Here is a 6,000-nt window from a genome sequence, read left to right as displayed (position 1 = left end):
CACAATCAAATTGAAAAGTATTCCATACTCATGGATTGGGAGAATTAGTATTTTTAAATTGTCCATACTACCCAAAACAATCTACAGATTCAATTCAATCCCTATCAAAATACCAACAGCATATTTCACAGAACTAGAAAAAATAATCCTAAAATTTCTTTAGAAACAGAAAGACCCTGAATAGCTAAAGCAATCTTGATAGAGAAAAACAAAGCTGGAGCCATCACAATTTCACATGTAAAATATATTACAAAGCTGTAATAATCAAAACAGTAAGGCAATGGCACAAAAATAGACATGCAGATCAATAGAACAGAATAGAAACACCAGAAACAAATTGATGATTATATGGTCTGCTTCACATAAAAAAATGAAACCAGACAACTTTTTTAAATATCATACACAAAAATAAACTTAAAATGGAATGAATATTTAAATACAAGACATGAAACCATAGCATTTCTAGGAAAGAATACAGGTAGCAGTTTTGACATTGGCTATAGCAACATTTTTCTAGATGTCTCCTAAGGCAAAGGAAATAAAACGAAAAGTAAATGATTGGATCTACATCAAAATAAATGCTTTTGCACAGCAAAAAGAACCATCAACAAAACACAAAGGTAATCTACTAAATGGGAGAAGATATATGCAAATGATATATCTGATAAGGGGTTTGTAGCCAAAATATATAAAGAACTTACATAATTCAACACCAAAAAAAACCAAACAGACAATGGACAGAGGACCCAAATAGACATTTTTTCCAAAGAAGACATACAAATGGCTAACAGATACATGAAAAAATGCTCAACATCACTAATTATCAGGGAAATGAAAATTAAAACCACAATGTAATATTACCTTATATGTTTCAGAATGATTAAAATAAAAAGACAAGAAAGAGCAAGTGTTGGCAAAGATGTAGAGAGAAAGGAATTTTTGTATACTGTTGGTGAGAATGCTGATTGCTATAGCCACTGTGGAGAACAGTATGAAGATTCCTCAAAAAAACTGAAAACAAAAATATTATATGATATAATACTTCCACTATTGGGTATTTACCCAAAGAACACAAAAACACAAATTCCAAAAGACATATACACCCTTATGTTTCTTGCGTTATTATTTATAATAGCCAAGATATGGAAGCAAACCTAAGTGTCCACTGATAAATGAAAGGATAAAGAATAAGTATTAAAGGGGCACCTGAGGGGCTCAGTCTGTTAAGCATCTGCCTTTGTCTCAGGTCATGGTCCGAGGGACCATGGGATTGAGTCTTGTGTCAGGCTCCCTGCTCAGTGGCGAGTCTGCCTCTCCCTCTGCCCCTCCCGCTGGCTTGTGCTCTCTCTCTATCTTGTTTGTTCTCTATTAAATAAAGTAATTAAGTAAGTAAATAAGTAAATAAAGTGTTTTTTTAAAAAGAATAAATATTAAATATGCAATGCAATATTACTCCATCATAAAAAAGGATGAAATTGTGGCATTTGAGACAGCATTGATGGACCAAGGGGGTATTATACTAAGTGAAAAAAGTCAGACTGAGAAAGACAAATACCATATGATTTTGCTCATATGTGGGATATAAAGAAATGAATAAACAAAAAGCAGAATCAGACCTATGAGGCCAGGAAACAAACTGATGGTTGCCAGAGAGGAAGGAATAAGAGGATGGTCAAAATAGGCAAAGGGGAGTGGGAAATACAAGCTTCCAGTTATTCAATAAATAAGTCACAGGAACAAAAGGCACAGCATAAAGAATGTAGACAATGATATTGTAATAGTATTGTATAGAAACAGATGGTAGTTATACTTGTGGTGAACATAGCATAATGTATAAACTTGTCAAATCACTAATTGTACACTGAAACTAATGTAACATCATATGTCAACTATACACAAATATAAAGAAAATTTAAAAAGTATTACATAAAACTGTCTTTGACTTTTCACTGAGGAATAGGCTGTGGGTTAAAAGCACAAGCTGAATATGAATCTTTAATATTAGTATTGATACAGAACCTTACATTAATACTACTTTGGGAGTTGATAGGAATGATATTTTGATTATTAAGATAATAATATCCCATAGGTCTAAAATAAAGCTTCATAAAATGGTTTAGTAGCACTTTATACTATTCCTCCTTTATAAGGAATAGAAAGATAAAATTATAAATATGAAGAGTGAGTATCCTGAATATACTCTATTTCTCCCTGTAGTTGCATATTACTCCTATCTACATCCTCTGTTGTGTCTTAGATATTGGGTCTCTTTGGACCATAATAGAAGTCTCCTTTTTGTTCTGGCTTTTTGTCCAGTATAGCCAATGGTATATACCTTCAGAAGATCAGAAGGCTGGAGAAAAAAGAGAACAGGTGATAAACTGTCTTAGTTTTCTTTTTTCAAAAAGGGTAGAGCTCTGGCTCTATCTGGATTCTGGGAATCCCTTTGTCCATTTAACTCTCTAAGGATGGTGATGTTTTCATACTCTTGCTACCATGGGATGTTAATGCAAACTTGGTGGTTTTCCTTATCTGATTATTTTACTTTACATCTGTTAACACTTTTAAAAAAGTACCTTTATTAAATTATCTTCAATTTTCCCATTTGTATATATGCTATCTGTTTTTTCCAGGACTCTGACCAATGGAGTAACTTTACTAGACACTGGCCTATTTACTGCCAGAAAGAAGGAATTTACAGGATGCTCCAAAACAAAATTGTGTTTTTTATGGTAGATGTTACCCAATATTTACTTACATAGGTAAGGATCCTATATAGTAGGTCAATACCTTCAGTGAATTCAGAATACATTTTGTATGTATTACAAATACAGTTTATATGAGAGTTCATGAGGGAGATATCCTTTATATGGATGCTGTATTAATTATGACAAGCTAAGATTATGCTGCAGTAACAAATCTTAGGGGATTAGTGCGACAAAATCTATTTTTTACTTGGTTTAATCTGGTGAGGCTCTGGATAATTGCTTGGCGGTGGCTGTCTTTCATGAAGTGACTCAACAATTCAGTGATCTTGTAATTCATTGATTCCAACCCAAGCTTTTCTCCCTAGCATTGTAATAGGAGAAGAAGGTAATGGAAAAATTGTCTAGGAACTTTTCACCACCTCAGTCATAAAGGACACAATCATATTTCATTGATGAGTGCCATTCATGTATAGTTCTGTCAAACTTCAAGGGTCTGGGGAAGAGATTTTCTGTACTCAGGTTGGAGAGAATTATGACTAAGAAATGAGATTTGGTAAACACATCTGCTGTAGGTGCTTTAAGATTAGTTTTATAGTTTAGGTAGGTATTTGGTTATGCATACTTAATTTTTTTCCAGTTTAAAATTATTGTAGCTTTGATCTTCCATATTTCTCTTAAAGTAAACCCAATTTTCTTTTTATGGAGCAGAGCCTTTGTCTTGCCCTGAGTACCCTTTTATAATGCTCCCAAACTAGGGTTGTCTTCTTCTAATAAGGTGGGTGTCCTTGTAGGATGTGCCTCCGAAGTTAAAACAGACCGAATAGAATAGTTCCATAGTTCCATTCTAGCTAATCATCAGTAGGTATAGCTTTGAAGTCTTTGCAAAAGGGATCTTATAAGAAACTATCTTTTGCTAAGTGAAATAAGTCAAGCACAGAGAGTCAATTATCATATGGTTTCACTTATTTGTGGAGCATAACAAATAGCATGGAGGACAAGGGGAGATGGAGAGGAGAAGGGAGTTGAAGGAAATTGGAAGAGGAGGTGAACCATGAGAGACTATGGACTCTGAAAAACAATCTGAGTGTTTTGAAGGGGTAGGAGGTGGGAGGTTGGGGGAACCAGGTGGTGGGTATTGGAGAGGGCATGGATTGCATGGAGCACTGGATGTGTTGCAAAAACAATGAATACTGTTATGCTGAAAAGAAGTAAAAAAAAAAAAAAAAGAAACTATCTTTGAAACTGGCTGTTGTATTTAATGTAACTTTGCTGTTAAGGTATTGTTTTAGACATTTCACAGCATCCTCCCTATGAGAATCCACAGTAAATTCTTCTCTTGAGAAAAGGAAAAGTGCTTTTTCTGAATAGCTTAAAATAATCTCAAAGATAATGCAAATTGTGTATATGGTCATGTTTCCCTTTCATGTATGATAATTCATTAGAAACCAAATTAATTGTTTCTTTCTAATAAGCATACATTGATTCACAATATGCATTTGGATTTGGCTCTCACTTCATCTTATTTTTCCTGCAATGATTCTCCTTTGTCCTGATTTCAACACAGTGTTATTTCCATTTTACCGTGCTATATTTTTTATATGTCTTTATGCTGTCTTATGAAACAGTATATAACTTTATGCTGTCTTATGACTAGCATATGCTGTCTTATGAAATAGCATATACCAATTCTGATACATATATGAGTCCTTCAATACTAAACTTTGCCACTAGCTTGTGTGGTTTCAGGCTCTGGAAGATTACTTTCTGCAGTGGAAATACAGTATTTTGTAACAAGAGTACAAAATAGAGTTTCCAGATTTTTTAAGCGTAAATGAGAAAACTCACTGTAAAAAATCAAGGCAGTATATCATGCAGAGTTGTCAGAAATAACCCCATTGTCTAACATATAATGATTAAATAGATTCATTATTATTTTTTAAAGGGAACTACTACTTTATTTTCTTTATTTTCTTAAATTAACTTATTTTCAGAAAAACAGTATTCATTATTTTTTTACCACACCCAGTGCTCCATGCAATCCGTGCCCTCTATAATACCCACCACCTGGTACCCCAACCTCCCACCCCCCCGCCACTTCAAACCCCTCAGATTGTTTTTCAGAGTCCAGAGTCTCTCATGATTCACCTCCCCTTCCAATTTCCCCCAACTCCCTTATCCTCTCTAACACCCCTTGTCCTCCATGATATTTGTTATGCTCTGTCGCTCTCGCCAGCAAGACGACTAGGAGACCTCAGCGAAGCAAGCTTTATTTCTGCGTAGCTGTTGGGATCTCCCTCTCCCCAGCCCATGCATGTCTATATATACCAAGGTTGCACAACCAATCACTCGCAGCCACATAGATACAAAATCCTAAGTTCCGCCTACTGGCTCGCATCCAGCCGCCATCTTAATGGCGTGTTTACTTTCGGGCACCGAAAAAGTCTTGCAGCGCCCGGGGCCCCCGCGGGCCCAGCCGGGGCAGCTCCGCACCGTCGCCACCCGGCGGTGGCGGTGACGGCTTGAGGCAGCAGCGGCCGAGACAACGAGCGGGCACGGCGGAGAGCAGAAGCATCACCGCGCATGCGCTACAAGCCGATCGGGCACCGACAATGCTCCACAAATAAGTGAAACCATATGATAATTGACTTTCTCTGCTTGACTTATTTCACTCAGCATAATCTCTTCCAGTCCCGTCCATGTTGCTACAAAAGTTGGGTATTCATCCTTTCTGATGGAGGCATAATACTCCATAGTGTATATGGACCACATCTTCCTTATCCATTCGTCCGTTGAAGGGTATCTTGGTTCTTTCCATAGTTTGGCGACCGTGGCCATTACTGCTATAAACATTGGGGTACAGATGGCCCTTCTTTTCACAACATCTGTATCTTTGGGGTAAATACCCAGGAGTGCAATGGCAGGGTCATAGGGAAGTTCTATTTTTAATTTCTTCAATTAGCAATAATCGCGCCTCAGATAAACCTCATTGGCTACGATACTGCCACTGCGCAAAGCTTATTTTTAATTTCTTGAGGAATCTCCACACTGTTCTCCAAAGAGGCTGCACCAACTTGCATTCCCACCAACAGCGTATGAGGGTTCCCCTTATCCACATCCTCTCCAACACATGTTGTTTCCTGTCTTGCTAATTTTGGCCATTCTAACTGGTGTAAGGTGATATCTCAATGTGGTTTTAATTTGAATCTCCCTGAGGGCTAATGATGATGAACATTTTTTCATGTGTCTGATAGTTATTTGTATGTCTTCATTGGTGAAGTGTCTGTCCATACCT

General features: G+C 36.7%; 1 non-coding gene across 1 annotated transcript; it reads right to left on the bottom strand.

Moving 5' to 3' along the window:
* Positions 1 to 5,586: 5,586 nt before the first annotated feature.
* Positions 5,587 to 5,724, bottom strand: LOC116583875. Its single transcript, XR_004282953.1, has one exon. It is a non-coding gene; the product is annotated as a U4 spliceosomal RNA (small nuclear RNA).
* Positions 5,725 to 6,000: the final 276 nt, after the last annotated feature.

This window comes from Mustela erminea, chromosome X, assembly GCF_009829155.1.
Source record: "Mustela erminea isolate mMusErm1 chromosome X, mMusErm1.Pri, whole genome shotgun sequence".
Taxonomy (NCBI): domain Eukaryota; kingdom Metazoa; phylum Chordata; class Mammalia; order Carnivora; family Mustelidae; genus Mustela; species Mustela erminea.
Note: the sequence above shows the minus strand (reverse complement) of the source record. Positions and strands in the feature narration are given on the sequence as shown.